The 23,276-nt window shown below is 45.9% G+C and overlaps 6 non-coding genes across 6 annotated transcripts; 4 read left to right on the top strand and 2 right to left on the bottom strand.

Moving 5' to 3' along the window:
• The first annotated feature begins 7,251 nt into the window (after nucleotides 1-7,251).
• Nucleotides 7,252-7,323, top strand: Trnag-ucc. The gene has a single exon. It is a non-coding gene; the product is annotated as a tRNA-Gly (tRNA).
• Nucleotides 7,324-8,352: 1,029 nt separating this feature from the next.
• Nucleotides 8,353-8,424, bottom strand: Trnag-ucc. Its single transcript has one exon. It is a non-coding gene; the product is annotated as a tRNA-Gly (tRNA).
• Nucleotides 8,425-10,609: 2,185 nt separating this feature from the next.
• Nucleotides 10,610-10,681, bottom strand: Trnag-ucc. The gene has a single exon. It is a non-coding gene; the product is annotated as a tRNA-Gly (tRNA).
• A 3,264-nt stretch (nucleotides 10,682-13,945) lies between these two features.
• Nucleotides 13,946-14,017, top strand: Trnag-ucc. Its single transcript has one exon. It is a non-coding gene; the product is annotated as a tRNA-Gly (tRNA).
• Nucleotides 14,018-15,065: 1,048 nt separating this feature from the next.
• Nucleotides 15,066-15,137, top strand: Trnag-ucc. The gene has a single exon. It is a non-coding gene; the product is annotated as a tRNA-Gly (tRNA).
• A 1,106-nt stretch (nucleotides 15,138-16,243) lies between these two features.
• Nucleotides 16,244-16,315, top strand: Trnag-ucc. The gene has a single exon. It is a non-coding gene; the product is annotated as a tRNA-Gly (tRNA).
• The last annotated feature ends 6,961 nt before the right edge of the window (nucleotides 16,316-23,276 follow it).

The raw sequence follows: 23,276 nt of genomic DNA, 5'->3' as shown, positions 1-23,276 counted from the left end.
ACAGGTGGAGCCAGGTGAGGAGGTCAGTACAGGTGGAAGACCAGGTGAGGAGGTCAGTACAGGTGGAGCCAGGTGAGGGAGGTCAGTACAGGTGGAGCCAGAATTGAGGGAGGTCAGTACCAGGTGGGCCAATTGGAGCAGGACAGTACAGGTGGGGCCAGGTGGGGAGGTCGAGGAGTACCTGGGTGGGAGCCAGGTGAGCAGGACAGTACAGGTGGAGCCAGGTGGGGAGGTCAGTACAGGTGGAGCCAGGTGGGGAGGTCTCAGTACAGGTGGAGCCAGGTGGGGAGATCAAAGTGCAAGGTGGAGCCAGACAGGGAGAGTCAGTACAGGTGGAGCCAGGTGGGAGGTCAGTACCAGGTGGAGCCAGGTCAGACAGGACAGGTACAGGTGGAGCCAGGTGAGGGAGGTCAGTACAGGTGGAGCCAGGTGAGGAGGACAGTACAGGTGGAGCCAGGTGAGGAGGACAGTGCAGGTGGAACCAGGTGAGGAGGGTTGGTACAGGTGGAGCCAGGTGAGGGGGAGGGACAGTGCAGGTGGAGCCAGGTGGGCAGGACAGTACAGGTGGAGCCAGGTGGGGAGGGGGACAGTGCAGGGTGTGGAGCCAGGTGGGGAGGTCAGTGCAGGTGGAGCCAGGTGGGGAGTCCAGTACAGGTGGAGCCAGGTGGGGAGAGGACAATTACAGGTGGAATGGGTGGGGAGGTCAGTACAGGTGGAGCCATGTGGGGAGGACAGTACAGGTGGGCCAGGTGAGCAGGACAGTACAGGTGGAGACCCAGGTGAGGAGGTCCAGTGCAGATTGGGGACCCAGGTGAGGCAAGGACAGTGCAAGGTGGGGCCAGGTGGGGAGGTCAATTACAGGTGGAGCCAGGTGAGCAGGACAGTACAGGTGGAGCCAGGTGAGGAGGTCCAGTGCAGGTGGAGCCAGGTGGGGAGGTCAGTACCCAGGTGGGCCAGGTGAGGAGGGCAGTGCAGGTGGAGCCAAGGTGGGCAGGACCAGTACAGGTGGAGCCAGGTGGGGAGGACCCCAGTACAGGTGGGCCAGGTGGGGAGGACAGTGCAGGTGGAGCCAGGTGGGGAGGGACAGTACAGGTGGAGCCAGGTGGGGAGGTCAGTGCAGGTGGAACCCAGGTGGGGGAGGATCAGTACAGGTGGGGAGCCAGGTGAGGGAGGGCAGTACAGATTGGAGCCAGGTGAGCCCAGGACAGTACAGGTGGAGCCAGATTGAGGAGGTCCTAAGTGCAGGTGGAGCCAGATTGAGGAGGGAGCAGTGCAAGGTGGAGCCAGGTGGGCAGGACAGTACAGGTGGAGCCAGGTGGGGGAGAGGACAGTACAGGTGGAGCCAGGTGGGGAGGTCAGTACAGGTGGGGGCCAGGTGGGGAGACCCAGTGCAGGTGGAGCCAGGTGAGCAGGACAGTACAGGTGGAGCCGGGTGGGGGAGGGACAGTACAGGTGGAGCCAGGGTGGGGGAGGGACAGTACAAGGTGGAGCCAGGTGAGCAGGACAGTACAGGTGGAGCCAGGTGAGGGAGGACAGTACAGGTGGAGCCAGGTGGGCAGGACAGTACAGGTGGAGCCAGGTGGGGAGGGGACAGTACAGATTGGAGCCAGGTGAGCAGGACAGTACAGGTGGGCCAGGTGAGGAGGTCAGTACAGGTGGAGCCAGGTGGGGAGGACAGTACAGGTGGAGCCAGGTGAGCAGGACAGTACAGGTGGAGCCAGGTGGGGCAGGACAGTACAGGTGGAGCAGGTGGGAGGACAGTACCCAGGTGGAGCCAGGTGAGGGAGGGACAGTGCAAGGTGGAAACCAGGTGGGGGAGGTCAGGTACAGGTGGAACCCAGGTGGGGAGGTCAATTGCAAGGGTGGGCCAGGTGGGAGGACAGTGCCAGGTGGAGCCAGATTGGGCAGGACAGTGCAGGTGGAGCCAGGTGGGGAGGTCAGTACAGGTGGAGCCAGGTGAGGAGTCAGTGCAGGTGGAGCCAGGTGGGGAGGACAGTACAGGTGGAATGAGGTGGGCAGGACAGTACAGGTGGAGCCAGGTGAGGCAGGACAGGGTACCCAGGTGGAGCCAGGTGGGGGAGGACAGTGCAGGTCAAAAGGCCAGGTGAGCAGGACAATTGCAGGTGGAGCCAGGTGGAGCAGGACAGTGCAGGTGGAGCCAGGTGGAGCCAGGACAGTGCAAGGTGGAGCCAGGTGGAGCAGGACCCAGTTACAGATTGGAGCCAGGTGAGAGTCAGTACAGGTGGGCCAGGTGGGGAGGACAATTACAGGTGGAGCCAGGTGAGCAGGACAGTACAGGTGGAGCCAGGTGGGCAGGACATGGTACAGTGGAGCCAGGTGAGGGAGGGACAGTACAGAGTGGAACCCAGGTGGGGAGGACTGGTGGAGCCAGGTGGGGAGGTCAGTACAGGTGGAGCCAGGTGGAGCAGGACAGTACAGATGGGGCCAGGTGGAGCAGGACGGTACAGGGTGGGCCAGGTGAGCCAGGACAGTACAGGTGGGGCCAGGTGGGGGAGGGACAATACAGGTGGAGCCAGGTGAGGAGGGGGACAGTACGGATCAGACCAGGTGGAGCAGGACGAATTTACAAATTGGAGGCCAGGTGAGCAGGACGAGTACAGGTGGAGCCAGGTGAGGAAGGACAGTACAGGTGGAGGTGGGGAGGGACAGTACAGGTGGAGCCAGGTGAGGGAGGGCAGTACAGGTGGAGCCAGGTGAGGGAGGGACAGTGCAAGGTGGAGCCAGGTGAGCAAGGACAGTACAGGTGGAGCCAGGTGGGCAGGACAGTACAGGCCAGGTGGGAGTCCAGTACAGGTGGGTGGTGGAGCAGGACAGTGCAGATGGGGTCAGGTGAGCAGGACAGTGCAGGTGGAGCCAGGTGAGCAGGACAGTGCAAGGTGGAGCCAGGTGAGAGCAGGACAGTACCCAGGTGGGCCCAGGTGGAGGAGGACAGTACAGAGTGCAGAACCCAGGTGAGGCAGACAGTGGGGTGGAGCCAGGTGAGCAGGACAGTACAGGTGGAGCCAGGTGAGGGAGGACAGTACAGGTGGGCCAGGTGTAGGGGAGGGACAGCCAGTACAGGTGGGCCAGGTGAGGAGGGCAGTACAGGTGGAGCCAGGGTGAGGAGGGACAGTACAGGTGGAATGGGTGAGGGAGGGACAATTGCAAGGTGGAGCCAGGGTGGGCAGGTGGTCTGGGTGGAGCCAGGTGGGGAAGGACAGTACAGGTGGAGCCAGGTGGGAGGACAGTACCAGGTGGAGCCAGGTGAGGGAGGGACAGTGCAAGGTGGGGAGCCAGGTGGGGAGGACAGCAGTACAGGTGGGGCCAGGTGAGGGGAGGTCAGTACAGGTGGAGCCAGGTGGGGAGGGACAGTACAGGTGGAACCAGGTGGGGAGGAGTCAGTACAGGTGGAGCTGGGTGAACCCAGGACCACAGTACAGGTGGAGGGCCAGGTGGGGGAGGGTCAGTGCAAGGTGGGGGCCAGGTGGGGGAGGTCAGTGCAGGTGGAGCCAGGTGGGCAGGACAGTACAGGTGGAGCCAGGTGGGCAGGACAGTACAGATGGGGGCCAGGTGGGAGGGACAGTGCAGGTGGAGCCAGGTGGGGAGAGGACAGTACAGGTGGAATAGTGGGAGGGACAGTGCAGGTGGAGGTGAGGGAGGACAGTACAGGTGGGAGCCAGGTGAGGGGAGGTCAGTACAGGTGGAGCTAGATGAGGGGAGTCAATTACAGATTGGGCTAGGTGAGCAAGGACAGGTACAGGTGGAGCCAGGTGGGGAGGGACAGTACAGGTGGAGCCAGGTGGGAGGTCAGTACCCAGGTGGAGCCAGGTGAGCCAGGACAGTACCCAAGATGGGGCCAGGTGGGGAGGTCAGTACAGGTGGAGCCAGGTGAGGAGGTCAGTACAGGTGGAGCTAGGTGGGGAGGTCAGTGCAGGTGGGCTGGCCAGGTGGGGAGGGACAGTGCCAGGTGGAGGGCAGGTGAGGGAGGAATCAGTACAGGTGGAGCCAGGTGGGGAGGTCAGTACAGGTGGGAACCCAGGTGAGGCAGGACCTTGATTACAGATGGAGCCAGGTGAGGAGGACTTAGTGCAAGGTGGAGCCAGGTGAGGGAGGTCAGTACAGGTGGGCCAGGTGAGGCAGGACAATTGCAGATGGAGCCAGGTGGGGAGGTCATTACAGGTGGAGCCAGGGTGAGGGGAGGTCAGTACCAGGTGGAGCTAGGTGAGGAGGGGCAGTACAGGTGGGCTAGGTGGGCAGGACCCAGTACAGATGGGGCCAGGTGGGGAGGTTCAGGTGGGGCAGGTGAGGGAGGGACAGTACCCAGGTGGAGCTAGGTGGGGAGGACAGTACAGGTGGAGCTAGGTGGGGAGGTCAGTACCCAGGTGGAGCTAGGTGAGCAGGACAGTACAGATGGGGGACCCAGGTGGGGAGGACAGGTACAGGTGGGCCAGGTGGGGAGGACAGTGCAAGGTGGAGCTGGGTGGGGAGGTCAGTACCTGCAGGTGGAGCTGGGTGAGCAGGACAGTGCAGATGGGGAGGCCAGGTGGGGAGGACAGTGCAGGTGGAGCCAGGTGGGGGAGGGTCAGTACAGGTGGAGCCCAGGTGAGGAGGTCAGTACAGGTGGAGCCTAGGTGAGGGCAGGACCAGTGCAGGTGGGGCCAGTGGGGAGGACAATTGCAGGTGGAGCCAGGTGGGGAGGACAGGCTGGGTGGAGCCAGGGTGGGGAGTCCAGGCTGGGTGGGCCTAGGTGGGGAGGTCAGGTACAGGTGGAGCCAGGTGGGGAGGGACAGTGTACAGAGTGGAGCCAGGTGAGGACAGTGCAGGTGGAGCCAGGTGAGGGAGGTCAGTACAGAGGTGGAGCTGGGTGAGGCAGGACAGTACAGGTGGAGCCAGGTGGGGGAGGACAGTACAGGTGGAGCCAGGTGGGGAGGGGGACAGTACCAGGTGGAGCCAGGTGAGGGAGGTCAGTACAGGTGGGCCTAGGTGAGGCAGGACAGTACAGGTGGAGCCAGGTGGGGAGGACAGTGCAGGTGGAGCTGGGTGGGGAGGACCCAGTACAGGTGGAGCCAGGTGGGGAGGTCAGTACAAGGTGGAGCCAGGTGAGCAGGACAGTGCCACCAGATGGGGCCAGGTGGGGGAGGGACAGTGGGTGGAGCTGGGTGGGGAGGGACAGTGCAGGTGGAGCCAGGTGAGCAGGACAGTACAGGTGGAGCCAGGTGAGGAGGGACAGTGCAAGGTGGAGCCAGGTGAGGAGGTCAGGTACAGGTGGAGCCAGGTGGGGAGGACAGTACAGGTGGGGCCAGGTGGGAGGTCAGCAGTGCAAGGTGGAGCCAGGTGAGGAGGACAGTACAGGTGGAATAGGTGGGCAGGTGGTACAGGTGGAGCCAGGTGGGGAGGGACAATGAGGTACAGATGGAGCCAAGGTGGGGAGGAGTCAGTACAGGTGGAAGGGCCAGGTGGGGAGGTCAGTACAGGTGGAGCTAGGTGAGGAGGGCAGTACAGGTGGAGCCAGGTGAGGAGGTCAGTACAGGTGGAGCCAGGTGAGCTGGACAGTACAGGTGGAGCCAGGTGAGGAGGTCAGTACAGGTGGAGCCAGGTGAGGAGGGCAGTACAGATGGAGCCAGGTGAGGAGGTCAGTACAGGTGCCGGCCACACAAGTCACTTTACCTCCAACACTCACACCAAATTATTTTCCTGACCCAGTATTATATCTTAGCCAACATCTCGCTCACGCCGAAGAACCTGTTCGCATTTTCGTATTATGAATTTCAACGTGGAAATTTATGTATGGTCAAGTGTTCGTATACTTGAGAATAAAAACTAAACATATGTATTACTCTTCTACATTGTATTATATTCTTGAGTAAATAATACAGTCAGCAAGTATATTTGTGTTAGGAAAATTAAGTTAAAGTTTTAGCCACGTCACTCATCCGAACAAAGAGTGTAAACAAACATTACTTGGAACATGTGATAAGTGTTGATGGCAGAGTTGCTGGAACGTGATCACTGGTTGGCCATGACCTGATGTTATATAATATGTCTTATTTATAACTAAGCTAATCCTTTTTGTGCTCATTTATATAACGAATTAACACGAGAAACATTATATGACTGAACGTATTAATGAAGCTTACACCTAAGTTTTTATCTCAACATTGCAAAGTTGTTCTGTCAGGTGAGTAAATTTCTCAGAATTTTGCGTCCGACGGACTCACTGGATTTCCCGCCTGTCCTTGTCGACTTAAATAACCATCAATTATCGTAAATGACTGTACCAACGACATCGTGCTGGGGCCAGTGTCCGGGTCACCTAACCTAACCTACATTTTGTTATTATATTGTTTACAAGAGTTAATGAATTGTTGTTAAGCACTTGTAACAAAGGACAAAATATTGTAATGGTTATTTTACGTTTACAAAATATAAACATTATAGCTTAGTTTTGTATTACAGAAGTTGGAATTTCCAGTGGGGAGGGAGGAGAAAGTTAGAAGGAAAGGGGAGAGGAGAGGAGGTACGGGAGGGGGGAGGGAGGAGGAGAGGGTAGGAGAGAGGGGGAAGAGGTAGAAAGAAAGTGAGGTTAAACACGATCTTTCAGTGAGAATTTACAGCCACGTCGCGTAAAATATCCCGCTTATTTAAACCATCATTTCTACCACCCAACATTTGATAAGCCGTTCACGAGGAGAGAGATAAATTGACTAAAAATATCCCCCCAGTAAGGCCCTGGAACACCTTAATTGTCGTATTGTAACTCCTGGGTTCTGTGTATGTGTCGGTCTTTATAGTGAGAACCTCAGCCGGTCAACACAACTCAGGCGTCCCGCAAAACAGTATTGGGACCGCTACTGTTTAATAGTTGTGTACATAGATGAGAAATTGGCCATTACGGGTCACTTGGGAGATTAGCCCCCAGTGCTTTAACTCCTTAACGTTAACCTAACCTAACATATATAACATTACATTACCTAACAAATTTAACCACTTCAAGGTATCATTAGAGTTGTTTAACCATCAGTTTAAATATGGTAGGGGTGATAATTTTCAGGTGATCCAAAATAAGTCATATTTTCAACTACTCTAGAGATCATTATCTTATCTTTACTACAAGTGATAAGTTAGATTATAAATTGAGTTAAATAAAGGCGAATTATCTTGTAAAATGTTTATCATAATAAGAACTTAAAATGTAAGGAAACAACAGAGAAAGTTTCCACTACTTAGAATAATGCAACTCTCTATTAAACAGCGATGGTGGTATAGTGGTGAGCATAGCTGCCTTCCAAGCAGTTGACCCGGGTTCGATTCCCGGCCATCGCAAACGTGTATCTTTTCATTTTTAATTTAACGTCAATAATGAGTTTTCCTGAACGTGTAGACCTCAGCTGTTCTTACTGTCCTCAGCAGCGGCCAAAGTTGTGTTCGTAGTCCTGCAGCACTCACAGCTCTCTGAGAATACTGAGAGAGGTCTTGTTGTAGTCTTAAGTCAAAGTAACTCCCTAGCTGAGTAGTTATCTTTAGGGGGTCATTATATTTAAAGTAATTATTAAACGTAAGAGAGTCCTACCTCGTCAGGGTGCTCATAGTGTAGTGGTTATCACATCAGTCTAACACACAGAAGGTCCCTGGTGAGCACACGTGTTTTAAGGATCTTAATGGAAGTAAACTTCCGATGGCTTTTCTGGGCTGTCCGTCGTGGGTGCAACAGGCACTGTCTACTTGTATATATATATATATATATATATATATATATATATATATATATATATATATATATATATATATATTATATGTTTATATTGTTTATATACCTATACTCTCCATATACATAGTTTGTATACCTACACTGCCTATGTGCAGCCCCCTCCACTAGTGCATTTACAGGGGTCGTCATGTTTTGTTCAATGTGGCAATGCTGTGTTTGTTTACATTTATAGAAGGAAACTAAGAATAAAAAACACTATGAAGTCAAAGTAAAACAATATTAAAACAAATATCTCAATGCAATGTTTTGTGGAATGTTTATATGAGGAGCCGCTGTAAACGCACAAGTGAAGGGGACTGTGTTGTTTGTGGAGGCTGAGTCAATCTGAACCTGTATAACGATTCTACTGAATATCTTTCTAACTATATCACTCAACCTCTAAAGGAGTAATTTCATTTACGGAATTAGGTGATGCTTTAGAAAGGGTATTATTATATTTAAGGGAACAGTTACTTTTAAGGGTGTCAGGGTCACCACAGTTCTCTACAAAGGTTAAGTTCCTGTTAACTCTTCCAAGACAACATCATCTGTGTTAATGTTATGATCACAATCTTGTTGAAGTTCATAGTTTAAAGAAAAGTTCCTGCGATGGCCGGGAATCGAACCCGGGTCAACTGCTTGGAAGGCAGCTATGCTCACCACTATACCACCATCGCTGTATGCTGTGACGTGAAGTATTTCATTAAGTCATTGGAACTTTCTCTACCGGCCACTCACCTGACTCCGGTACTGAGAATATATGAAAACGCTAGGCTTTATCTCCCCCAAAGAAACTTTGTATGCGCAAGTTACCATCTATCAAATGCTTAGAGATAATTTTTTTTTATTTACGGGGATTCGCCCACCTGGGCACAGGTCACTGACCCACACCGGGGCCTGGGGGGTGAAAATGTAATAATTATTCATAGCAAATAAAATTTATAATGAAAAGTAAAATAAAATAATAATATCAATAATACTAATAATATAGAACTATAAAGAAATACAAAAATGAAAAAAAAATTCATTAGTGAGAAATGCTATACATACAGTATGTACCGGTATGTTGTTTTGTCAAGTAAGAGAAACAATTGAGACCCTGCAATTGTTTGTAAATGAGGCAGAAAGTCAGATCAGCAACCTGGGACTTGGTCACAATTTTCGTGATGCCAAATAGCAGCACATATGTTTCTTGTATATTATTTGTCAATCATGAGACCCATTCCCCAATTACGTAAGGGTCTACCATTAGACAACACATTATGCTTCCAATATCTTCCCAGGTGGTAGTACCTCCCTGTTTGGGAGCTGTCTAGATAGAAGGATAGACAGATAGAGAAGAAAAATATTCAGTGAAATCGTCATACCAACATTCAACATTAAAGTAGACAGTGTAGGCAAATAAATAATATTTCTTGACACAGGACGATTAAAAGTGTCTTTCATAGACCAGTGAGGGGCGGTGTGAATACAGCCCACTGCAGGCTCAACTTGTATTCGGTATACAAGACGACAGAGCGCCTGGCCGACACTACGCCTTCACTTCTCCGACTGTAACGTTAGGTGTTAATCTCAGCTGAGTGAACCAACGATCATTAGGATGGGAGACGAGTGCTGTATACTCTTGGCCTCCGACTCTTAACTTTCCTGCACACACACACACACAATTTAATTTTTTCCTAATTAAAAGTATTAAGTTGATTGTCAACATGAATACAGTTGCAGGTAAGACAAATATTTATCTTATAACTTCAGTACTGATCAGTTGTCGCATAACATGGATCAAGTTGCTATTTGTACACCAGTGAACGGCAGAGAAGGCTTCCATGACTATAAACTTCTCCATAAAGACTCAAGCAGCGATGGTGGTGAGCATGAATGCCTTCCAAGTAATTTGCCAAGGCTCTCTTCCCGGCCATCGCAAAAAGTGTACTTTTTTTTTTACCTTAAGTACAGTGATGAGTTTTCCTGAACGTGTAGACCGCAGCTGCTCTTACCATCCTCAGCAGCGGCCAAAGTTGTGTTCGTAGTCCTGCAGCACTCACAGCTCTCTGAGAATACTGAGAGAGGTCTTGTAGTCTTAAGTCAAAGTAACATCTGTCTAACACACAGAAGGTCCCTGGTGAGCACACGTGTTTTATGGATCTTAATGGAAGTAAACTTCCGATGGCTTTATGGCCTGTCCGTCCTTGGTGAAATAGGCTTATTGTTTACCATTGTCTGTATACCTGCACTCTTAAACTTTGCTTGTGTACCTGCACCTATATGCAGGTACACCTATATGCACCTATATGTGTACCTATATGCATTGTTTATATACCTATATTGCCCATATACATAGTTTGTATACCTACACTGCCTATGTGCAGCCCCCTCCACTAGTGCATTTACAGGGGTCGTCATGTTTTGTTCAATGTGGCAATGCTGTGTTTGTTTACATTTATAGAAGGAAACTAAGAATAAAAAACACTATGAAGTCAAAGTAAAACAATATTAAAACAAATATCTCAATGCAATGATTTGTGGAATGTTTATATGACGAGCCGCTGTAAACGCACAAGTGAAGGGGACTGTGTTGTTTGTGGAGGCTGAGTCAATCTGAACCTGTATAACGATTCTACTGAATATCTTTCTAACTATATCTATCAATCTACCTCTAAAGGAGTAATATCATTTACGGAATTAGGTGATGCTTTAGAAAGGGTATTATTATATTTAAGGGAACAGTTACTTTTAAGGGTGTCAGGATCACCACAGTTCTCTACAAAGGTTAAGTTCCTGTTAACTCTTCCAAGACAACATCATCTGTGTTAATGTTATGATCACACTCTTGTTGAAGTTCATAGTTTAAAGAAAAGTTCCTGCGATGGCCGGGAATCGAACCCGGGTCAACTGCTTGGAAGGCAGCTATGCTCACCACTATACCACCATCGCTGTATACTGTGACTTGAAATATTTCATTAAGTCATTGGAACTTTCTCTACCGGCCACTCACACCTGACTCCGGTACTGAGGATTATGAAAACTCGTTGTGTTTCCCACTAGAAATCATTGTACATGCAAGTTACCATTTATCAAATACTTAAAGATGGATAGATAGATAGAGCTAGATTGATAGATAGATGGATGGATAGATTGATAGAATCCTTCTGTCGAATGTAAACATACACAGCATTGCCACACTGCTCAAAACTTGGAGAGGCTCTGTAAACGCACAAGTGGAGGGAACTGTACATGGCAGTGTAGGTATACAAACTGTATATGGACATTGTAGGTATATAAACAATGTATAGAGATGGTGCAGGAATACAATGTCTATAAACAGTGCAGGTATACAGATAATGTACAGTGTATAGTATATATATATATATACACACACACAATCAACACCTCAGTCCGCGTGTTTATTGAATAAATGAAATATATATATATATATATATATATATATATATATATATATATATATATATATATATATATATATATATATATATATATATTTCATGTAAATCACAATGAAAACGTGGATAAGATAAATCTTGATAAATCACAGGAAAATGGAAACAACGAGTACCTTGGCTTTCGTCTTGAATAAAAGACTAGCTAAAATACTCGATTTTCCTTTTTTTATATATATATATATATATATATATATATATATATATATATATATATATATATATATACTGATAACCACAAGGAAAGAAAAGCACGAAGTTCCCAAGCGCTTTCGTGTAATTCACATCTTCGGGGTGAGTACAGACTAGAAAGTAATAAATCAAGGTGTATATATACAGAGAGAGGGTGAGACCAGGTCCACAATGGTCAGGTATTGGTAATGACCTACTAATCTTTAAATAGCACACAACGGTTGGTGGTCAGGTCAGATGGTCAAGTGAATTACACAGCAGGAACTTCGTGTTTTCTTCTTTCTTGTACGTTGCACCTACAGTGATTTAATTGCATATATATATATATATATATATATATATATATATATATATATATAATTTTTTTACGAGAATATCTCACCCGGACACAGGTCATCGACCCATAACGGGGTCCTGGGGGTGAAAAATAAGAGTAAAAACGAATTAAGAATAAAAGAGAAACATATTATACTATTCTACACCACGAAGATGCCGGAAAACCACCTTTTTGAAGTGAGACAGTGTATGAGTATGGAAACACAGAAGAAGGCAGAGCGTGTACACAAATAGTGGTAAACAATAAGCCTATTTCACCAAGGACGGACAGGCCATTAAGTCATCAGAAGTTTACTTCCATTAAGATCCTTAAAACACGTGTGCTCACCAGGGACCTTCTGTGTGTTAGACTGATGTGATAACCACTACACTATGAGCACCCTGACGAGGTAGGACTCTCTTACATTTAATAATTACTTTTAATATAATGACCCCGTAAAGATAACTACTCAGCTAGGGAGTTACTTTGACTTAAGACTACAACAAGACCTCTCTCAGTATTCTCAGAGAGCTGTGAGTGCTGCAGGACTACGAACACAACTGCCTGCTGAGGACAGTAAGAACAGCTGCGGTCTACGTTCAGGAAAACTCATCACTGTAGTTAGGGTAAAAAAAAAAAGGTACCTTGTTTGCGATGGCCGGAGAGAGCCTTGGCAAACTACTTGGAAAGCATTTATGCTCTCCACCATACACCATCTCGCTGTTTGAGTCTTTGTGGAGATTTATAGTCATGGAAACTTTCTCTGCTGTTCACTGGTGTACAAACAGCAACTAGTCCATCTTATGCGACAACTAGTCAGTACTGAATAACTTCAGTACTGATAAATACTGTACTTGTTATGAAAAGATAAAGATATATAATTACACTAAAATTAATGGTACGTGTGTGTGTGATAATAATAATAATTAACGGTTTATTAAAATGTTCTGCAGCCGAAGGCTGAAAATATACATTAGACAAAAATGACTTATTACATACAAAGACATGGGGTGGGTGGGTCGTTTAACAAACGCTTTCATTACTGAAAGGAAAAGACAATGACTGAACATACAAATTATTATAGTTTGCAGCTGATGGCCTGGGCTGGTCTCTTGCCATACTGTGTGAGGTCGTAGGCCACGTGGTGCAGTAACTTGTCCGTGGATGTTAACATGAAGGACCTCACGTGGTACTGGACACACTGGGTGGTGTGGTGTTCAAGTGGTTCAGTAACTCGTCAGTAGGTGTTGATATGAAGGACCTCACGTAGTCATGGAGACACTGGGTGGTGTGGTGTTCACATGGTGCAGTAACTCGTCCGTAGGTGTTGAGATGAAGGACCTCACGTGGCCATGGGGACACCGCATGGTGTAGGGTGGTGCCACAATACCTCACTCTCTCTGCCAGGTGGTGTTGTGTTATCTCGTAGTCAGGTGTGAAGCCGACCCTCTGTTGTTCTCATGGTGGACTGATTAGCATCTCCTGGTCATAAGATGGTGGTCAGTTCCCAGAGGTGCTTATCCCACTGGTGGGTCATGGCTCTCACTGGTACTGTCTAGTGCTGAATTCACTGGCTTAAACGCTGTTCATCACTGTTCAACACTGGTCCTACTTCTTTCCAAAGCAAAATTTTTACTTTTGATTATGTTGATATCCCGGTGGTGAGGATGGGTCTGGGAGAGGGACTTGAAGAATGGCCGAATATTGGCCAAGGGGGTCAGCTGCGCAGCAGCACCTGGTAGGTCTTGACTCTACGGTGGTCAAGGATGTAGTGTGTGTGTGTGTGTGTGTGTGTGTGTGTGTGTGTGTGTTTAGTAGAGAAAGTTAAGAGAGGCGGAGAGGCCAGGAGTATACAGCACTCGTCTCCTGTCTAATGATCGTTGGTTCACTCAGCTGTCCTAATAGTCGTTGGTTCACTCAGCTGAGATAGACACCTAACGTTACAATCCGGAGAAGTGAAAGGCTTCTTCATTCCTATACACACACACACACACACACACACACTACAAAACTACCATTAATTTTAAGGTAATTATATATCTATCATATCATAACAACAAGTATTAAGTTAATTGTCAACATGAATACAGTTGCAGGTAAGACAAATATTTATCTTATAACTTCAGTACTGATCAGTTGTCGCATAACATGGATCAAGTTGCTGTTTGTACACCCGTGAACAGCAGAGAAAGCTTCCATGACTTTGGAAAGTACGTATTAGTTGTTCGAGTAGCGATGGTGGTATAGTGGTGAGCATAGCTGCCTTCCAAGCAGTTGACCCGGGTTCGATTCCCGGCCATCGCAGCAGTATTTTAATTCTTAAAAATTCTTATCATTATGTGAACATAATTGTTGGTAATTTGTGGATATGTAGATAATAAATTCACGACTGTTAAAAAATAAAGCGATAACTAGCGGTAATAACCCACTGAAATATAACAACAACCCTTCAACATAAGACAACAATTCTCTTTAATGTAGTTGTGTGAGCGGGAGGATAATGAGGTGTAATAACAACACAGAGACGCTGTCGGTCGTCAACCTCGTGAGTCTGGCCTCGGCCACATCACAGCTCGTGTGGCCGCCAGCTTGTCACCCCACACTCGGCGTCTCTCAGGGGACTGTGTTGTCACCGCTGCAGATATTAACATTAATTACTCATACTCAATTATTTATAAACCATCTAAATATTACTGTTATGTCTAAAAATTTCTTATTAAAGAAGGTTAAAGTTTTTTCTGGACTATAAATAAAAACGAGACACTGTATTGTGTTACCTTCTCTTGTCCTGGGTGTTGGTGACCCTCACGCAAGGCCAAACTTGTGACGTCAGGAGGAGGTTCACAGGAAGGTAAACAATATTTCCTGACACAGGACGACTGTGTGTGCCGTAGACCAGTGAGGGGCGGTGTGGATACAGCTCACTGCAGACTAAACCTTTTTTCGGTATACAAGACGACAGAGCGCCTGGCCGACACTACGCCTTCATTTCTCCGACTGTAACGTTAGGTATTCATCTCAGCCGAGTGAACCAACGACCCTTATAGGAGACGAGTGCTGTATACTCTTGGCCTCCGACTCTTAACTTTCCTCTACTAAACATTCCCCCACACACACAAGATACGAAAGTGCTTTTATTAATTGTAATTATATAACATTATCTTACCATAACTACAAGTGTTAAGATAATTGTTAATATGAATATAGTTAAAGGTTAGGAAAGTATTTATTTTGTTCGATGTAAAGAACTTCTAATAAGATGGACCACATCACTGCCTGGAACTGTGTGAGCGCTCGAGTGAACAGCGAAATTTCCATGACTTGTGTAAATTACTCCTCCATAATACAGGCAGCGATGGTGGTATAGTGGTGAGCATAGCTGCCTTCCAAGCAGTTGACCCGGGTTCGATTCCCGGCCATCGCAAGATATATTTAACTTAAAGTTCCATCAAAATTATGACCCGTTTGTTGGTGTTTTAGGAAGCCATTAGCGGATCTTGGCGAGAAGTGTAGCACCATAAAGAGTAATAATTCCCTTTATGTTAATGCTGTAACTATCCTAAATTAAACAAAACTCTTAATAAACTCCTTAAATAAACGAGTAAATACACAATAACCAACAACTCGCAGACACAGTTATAATCCCCAACAAACTACAGTATTGCCATAATGGTGAACACAGTACAGTAGACCCGGAGCTGCCTCATCTACTGTATTCACTTTCAACAGTTTATTCCATATTATTGGAAACGGGATCCTAGTGTTGTCACTATGTACCTCTGTACAATGTTACCAGCACCATCTGGCAGAAGTCTCTAGTACATAAAAATTAAATATTGTCATACAAAGGGGCTCTCAGCTGAGAAGAAGGACTTCTTCAAGCCGCATCATTTATTTGCAAATATCTAGCCTTCTAATTGATAATTATCAACCTTTCTGTGGGTCGTGGTGGTGATCCCAGCATCACAGAATTCTGTGTAGAACTCTCAGGATGTGCGGCTGTTTACTCTCTTGCATAATACACAAGCACGTTGATCGGGAGAGCTGCCCCCATCATACAGCTAAACACAGGGTCCTGCTGGCCACTTACACAGTATTAACTTTAGAGAGAGAAAACAAGAATAGGTAAACAAATACCTCAATGGAATGATAGATATAATACAATAAATTGAAAAGCCACAAAGACCAGTCATCATCATCATTATCACCATCATCGTTAGTCATCATCATCAACGCAGCAGCAGAAAACACAAAAAGTTGCATCTCTGTCCACACAGCCCGCGGCGTCCCTCAGAACAGTACTGGGACCACCTCTGTTTTACATTCATGCTTGTAAATAAATAATCACACTTACAATAACAATATATTTTCGTTTGATCTTCACTCTAATGTTTAACAGCTGGTAACTTTAGTATAAAGTAGTTGTAGACGAGAAATATATTTATATTCTATACTCGGTAGCAGTCAGCAGTGACTGGACGGTAGAGAAAGTTTCCAGCTCTTTATAAATTACGTACATGTTCTCAAGCTGCGATGGTGGTATAGTGGTGAGCATAGCTGCCTTCCAAGCAGTTGACCCGGGTTCGATTCCCGGCCATCGCAATTGCTATTTTGCTTAACTGACGATTATAACAAGAGTTTTAACATTACATTAACACTTTAGATGTTGACGCATAAAGATATAAACAGATGGTGTCATATGAACATGGGGTTCTCCTGTCCAACTGGAAAAATGCCACTATTATCCCCATCCCTAAGCCGGGAGGTCCTGGGAAATATCGACCTATTAGTCTTACCTCCTGTGTTTGCAAGATGATGGAGAGGATACTCCATCATCGCCTTCTTCACACCATAGGCGGCTTCCACAACTCCCTCAATGGTTTCATTCAACATCGCAGCACAGCACACTCCATTGCTTCCTTTTATTGCAATCTGACTGACCGCATCTCCGTCTTCCTTGATATCAAGGGAGCCTTTGATACGGCTCAGCCTGCCCTCATTTTAGCTGAACTTGCACGGTTAGGGGTTAAAGGGAGACTTCTGCAATGGATCGCCTCTTACCTCACTGGACATCAGGCCCGGGTTCGTGTTGAAGGCTTTATGTCTCCTGTTCAAGAAATGAACCTCGGCACCCCTCAAGGTGGAGTCCTGAGTCCCACCTTGTTTAACACTCTGATGCACTCCATTGCATCTCTCCCGTGGCCGACAGAAGTTATCCACTCAGGATATGCCGACGATGTCCTCCTCCAAGCCCCTGACTACCTCAGCATGCAGGAAGCCCTTGATCTGGTCTCCAGAGAGTGTGATTCACTTGGTTTCCTTCTTTCAACTGCGAAAACAAAAGCCATGTGGCACGGTCGTGTTGTACCTCCACCCCTTTTCTTATCAGGAACGCCCTTGGACTGGGTTAATGAGACAAAATACCTGGGTGTGTATGTAACTCGCACACGTTGTCAGATCCCTGAAGTCCGCTATCTTCGAGACATATGCTTTCGGCGTCTCGCTCCCCTCTCTACCATGTGCAGGGGTTCCCTTGGTGCCACCATCCCTGTACTTCTCACCATGTACAAGTCCTTTGTCCGTTCCTGTGTCGACTACGCCGCCCCTGCCCTCGTCAACATTAGTCGGACTGCTGTCAACCGTCTCGAAGTTATCCAGAGGAAAGCTGCTCGTATCATCCTTGGGGCTCCTCAGTGGACACGCTCTACTTCTCTATATACCGAACTTGGTCTTTCCCCCTTACAGGATCGTGTCCAGGAGTTTTACCTAAAAACTGCCGTTTCCATTCTACGGGATCCTCGGGGCAACTATGTCCAAACCAACTTGACTCCTGCTGTCCGAGACCGACCTCCATCTAGAAGACAGTGGCGAGGGTCACTCATCCGAGCCCTTCAGGAACACGACCTCCTGCCTGATATTGTTGTCACCCCTGCTGTTGGTTCGTCTCCTTCTCCCTGGCTGGATTTTCAACCTGAAGTGATTGCCCTCGGTGGACCGCTCCCGAAATCCCAGGTGAACCCTGTTATTCTCTGCAAATACCACCTCTCCAGGATCGCCCACTGGTCCCCAGGTAGGGTCGTCCTCTACACTGATGGTTCTGTTGACCCCGCTACAGGTAGGGCCGGGGCTGGTGTCTACATCTTCCGTCCTGATGCCCCTGAGCCTATCAAACTGTCTCTCAGAGTTTCTGACGGGGCATCCTCCACTCAGGCTGAACTAATAGCCCTCCTTGCTGCCCTTCTCGCTGAGGAAGAAGCAGATGGTTTCTGCCCCTTGCTTGTCTGCTGCGATTCCAGGTCTGCTCTCGACGGGATCGCATTTGGATCAGGGGAAAATAAGGACCTCATCCTCCGAATACGAGGGTTAACATCCACACTTCAGGATGCAGGCCGTCCTGTGACATTCCTATGGATACCCAGTCATGTCGGTATCTTGGGGAATGAGGCAGCAGATGGCCTTGCCAAGACTGGCTGCAACAAGGCCACACCTGACTACGTTGTTCCTCGAACACTTTTACAGCTTAGGACCCAAATTCGCCGCAAACAGAGAGAAGCTCGGGAAAGAGCCATCCCCCTGGACTCCCCGCCCACCTGGTACGATGTCCTCCGTAAACTTCCTGACCTCTCGTATGTCTATGGGAAAGGGTCGCGGAAAAGGGACGTGATTGCTGCCCGTATCATCATTGGGTATGACTTTGCTTGGGAGATTGGTATCCCCGCATCCCCTGAGCAACGCTCTTGTGCATTATGCAGAAGACCCGACAGCCGCACCCTTATCCACTACCTCCTAAGATGTCCCCACACACAACGCTTCCGTGACGCCTGCTGGACCACCACTCCACGACCCCCTGACGGAGACACGATGATCCTCCCCATACTGGCCAGATATTTTGTAAATAATATTGATTATGTGTTAAAGGAATATCCTTCCTTCCTTAGGCTTTAGTAAGCCCCTTTATAATATTTATACTGTATATACTTGTCACACTTGCCAGATGCTTCTGGTGTCATTGTACAGGGGTACCTAGTGACAGCACTAGGATCCCGCTTCCTCTATCAAGGAATAAACAATTGAAATTGAATTGATGGTGTCAAGGGGTTAAATCATCATACTCAAGAGGTTAAATCATCATACTCAAGAGGTTAAATCATCATACTCAAGGGGTTAAATCATCATACTCAAGAGGTTAAATCATCATACTCAAGAGGTTAAATCATCATACTCAAGGGTTAAATCATCATACTCAAGGGGTTAAATCATCATACTCAAGAGGTTAAATCATCATACTCAAGAGGTTAAATCATCATATTCAAGGGGTTAAATCATCATATTCAAGAGGTTAAATCATCATACTCAAGAGGTTAAATCATCATACTCAAGGGGTCAAATCATCATACTCAATGGGTTAAATCATCATACTCAAAGGGTTAAATCATCATACTCAAGGGGTTAAATCATCATACTCAATGGGTTAAATCATCATACTCAAGGGGTTAAATCATCATACTCAAGGGGTTAAATCATCATACTCAATGGGTAAGTCATCATACTCAGGGGTTAAATCATCATACTCAAGGGGTTAAATCATCATACTCAATGGGTTAAATCATCATACTCAAGAGGTTAAATCATCATACTCAGGGGTTAAATCATCATACTCAAAGGGTTAAATCATCATACTCAATGGGTTAAATCATCATACTCAATGGGTTAAATCATCATACTCAAAGGGTTAAATCATCATACTCAAAGGGTTAAATCATCATACTCAAGGGTTAAGTCATCATACTCAAGGGTTAAGTCATCATACTCAAGGGTTAAGTCATCATACTCAAGGGTTAAATCATCATACTCAAGGGGTTAAATCATCATACTCAAGGTAAATCATCATACTCAAGGGTTAAATCATCATACCAAGTGTTAAACTTTCACATCAAGGGGTTAACCATCGTACTTAGGGGTTAAATCAATATACTCAAGGGTTAACCATCATACTCAAGGGTTAAATCATCATACTCAAGGGCGTAAATCATCATACTCAAGGGGTTAAATCATCATACCCAAGGGGTTAAATCATCACACTCAAGGGCTAAATCATTATACTCAAGGGTTAAATCACCATACTCAAAGGTTAAATCACCATACTCAAGGGTTAAATCATCATACTCAAGGGTTAAATCATCATACTCAAGGGTTAAATCATCATACTCAGGGATTAAATCATCATACTCAAGGGTTAAATCATCATACTCAAGGGTTAAATCATCATACTCAAGGGTTAAATCATCATACTCAAGGGTTAAATCATCATACTCAGGGGTTAAATCATCATACTCAAGGGTTAAATCATCATACTCAAGAGTTAAATCATTATACTCAAGGGTTAAATCATCATACTCAAGGGTTAAATCATCATACTCAAGGGTTAAATCATCATACTCAAGGGTTAAATAATCATACTCAGGGATTAAATCATTATACTCAAGGGTTAAATCATCATACTCAAGGGTTAAATCATCATACTCAAAGGTTAAATCATCATACTCAAGGGTTAAATCATCATACTCAAGGGTTAAATCATCATACTCAAGGGTTAAATCATCATACTCAGGGGTTAAATCATCATACTCAAGGGTTAAATCTTCATACTCAAGGGTTAAATCATCATACTCAAGGGTTAAATCATCATACTCAAGAGTTAAATCATCATACTCAAGGAGTTAAGTGATATTACTGAAGGGGATAACTCAGTACTCAAGGGGTTAAATCATTGTACTCAAGAGTTTAATCATTGTACTCAAGGGTTAAATCATCATACCTAAGGGTTAAATCATTATACTCAAGGGTTAAATCATCATACCAGAGGGGTTAAATCATCATACTCAAGGGTTAAATCATCATATCTGCGGGGTTAAATCATCATACCTAAGGGGTTAAATCATCGTACTTAGGGTTAAATCATCATACTCACGGGGTTAAATCATCGTACTTAGGGGTTAAATCATCGTACTTAGGGGTTAAATCATCATACTCAAGGGGTTAAGTCTGTGTACTCACGGGGTTAAATCATTATACTCACGGGGTTAAATTATCGTACTCAAGGGGTAAAATCAGTGTACTCACGGGGTTATATCATCGTACTCAAGGGGTTAAGTCATTGTACTCACGGGGTTAAATCATCGTACTCAAGGGTTAAATCATCATACTCAAGGGGTTAAATCGTTGAACTCACGGGATTAAATCATCGTACTCAAGGGGTTAAATCATCGTACTCAAGGGGTATATTTGGTATTATTGGAAGTAAATTTATTCGACATTATCTAATTTATTATTACAGTTTAATAAATTACTTCATTAATAAATTTCCTTTAAATAAAAATACCTGAAAAAATCATCAAGGTAAGCGGTGACATAACGTAAAGAAATTTCGTAATATTTTTGTGCAAATGTAAAAAAAAAGAACACGGGTATATCCACGAAAAAAAAATACAAGAATTATGAATTGCTTGATAACTGTAATTGGTTCTCGAAGTATCCTAAGTACTGTGATGGCTGGTGGTGGTGGACCCATCTGCCTCACTGTGCAGGTGTGAGGACGTTCATTACTCGTCTTATTACGAAAGTTCAGGTAATGTTTTGGAATTATTTTTACGTTCGTTATTTAAAATATCTAAAGAATTATTTATATTGACTGAAGAATTTTTTGTTTTACTGTTCGTTTCTGTTTCTATAATTACCGTTGTCTCTGTTAGTAATTACGTTTATCCTCTTCACTGATTGGCTCGTTAGACGCTTGGGCGGTCTGTCACGTCTCTGTTACACACTGTTGGTAGGTACTGTTTTAGGTATGTATACAGTCTCCAGAAAAGTTTGTCTTGACCTCTGGTGGGGCGGGTGTCCTCAGGGGTGCTTATGGACGTGTCTTAAGTCACCCCTCGCCCGCCTGTCCTGTACTATAAGCTGGGCAACTGCTGGCGTTCTGGTGACCCTCCTTTGGACGTTTTCCACTGTTGCTTCTGTTATTATAACCGTTGTCTCAGTAATACTTCTACTCCTGTTATTCGTACTGTTGCCCCCGTTTGTAATATTGCTGCTTCTTTTAGTATTACCATTGCCTCATTTACCACTACCGTTGCCTCTGTTAGTATCTGTTATTGTTCTGAACGACTCATAATGGTTACCTCTTCATATATCAGTTCAGGAGTCACAACAAAGGTTATTCATCCATTATTCACGACCTAAATACTAACCTAACCTAGTCTGACCTTGATCTCACCCAACCTAACCTAACATGCAGATGCTCAAGCCCTGGCTGCTATAGGGTCCTTAGCCCTGGGTGCTATGGAAATGGTTACATACAAAGGCGTCATATTAGGTCCCATTTCTTGTAGTGATGAGGTTCCTGTTAATTTCATAAGAAGACGATAAAAATAGTGACGGAAACTTTCTCTGGTGTTTACTGACGCTGCGGCCTGACACTGTTACTGGGAATAGAATAGTTCCTAACTCGTGTCTATGTTCTTATTAACAACTATGATTAAGTTAAGATAAAGATATAGAATTATAATGAAATTATAATAATTAGCAGTTTATTGAAATATACAGGAACCGTAAGTCGAAAATATACCAAAGACATAAGTGGTTCATATACAGCATAATAATAATAAGGAAGAGATAATCACTTAACAAGAACTTTCAGCATAGTTATAGTACAGACAATTGAACAGGCAAAGAGTGAACAGAACTAACCTATGAATCGTGGATGATTTATACAATGGTTGGGAGTGGGCTGTTCTTAGAGCGATCAGTACATGGTCGTATGGGCTGGAAGTTGTTGCAGTGTCAAACAGTAATTCACGGACGAGGGATCTCAGGTGGCAGCAGGAGACGGTATCGAGGATGGTGTTGTAGCTTTGTCCCAAATCGACTGATTTATAGATGACGTCACAATGATGGTTAGAGAGGGTTGAGAGGCCCAGTGTACTTTGGTGTAAGAAAGGGAGAGAACAGGTCTACATGCCCTCTTCTACACTCGCTCTAGTACTGTTTGTTGTATTGCAGCTAAGAAAACCAGGCTGAGGAAGTATGAATGTTGTGTAAATAATCACTTTCGGTGATGCTTACCGAAGTATCAGAAATAAAGTAACTCAGGCAGTTAGAAATGCCAGACGTAGCTTTTATACAAATAAGCTCCAGTCAGCATCAGGCGACAGTAAGAAAACCTGGAATGTCATAAATTCTATTCAGAACAGGAACACTCACCCTTCGGCCCCCCACTCAGCTTTTATGATAAATGATTCAGTTATAACGGAACCCTCCCTCATTACCAACAACTTCAATGAATATTTTATTAATGTTGGCAAATATCTTGCAGAGAGCATCCCTGATCACCACGAGGAATTTAGAGCCTACCTGCAAAACAGACAGCGAAATGAGCTGTTCTTATCCCCTGTCACAGCAGATGAATTACTGGCCATCATAAGTGTCCAAAGATGCAGCAGCAGGCGAAGACAATATACCAATGAGCCTCATTAAGAAAGTAGCCCACTTATTACTACCTCGG

This window comes from Homarus americanus, unplaced genomic scaffold (genome assembly GCF_018991925.1).
Source record: "Homarus americanus isolate GMGI-L3 unplaced genomic scaffold, GMGI_Hamer_2.0 scaffold36188, whole genome shotgun sequence".
Taxonomy (NCBI): Eukaryota; Metazoa; Arthropoda; class Malacostraca; order Decapoda; family Nephropidae; genus Homarus; species Homarus americanus.
Note: the sequence above shows the minus strand (reverse complement) of the source record. Positions and strands in the feature narration are given on the sequence as shown.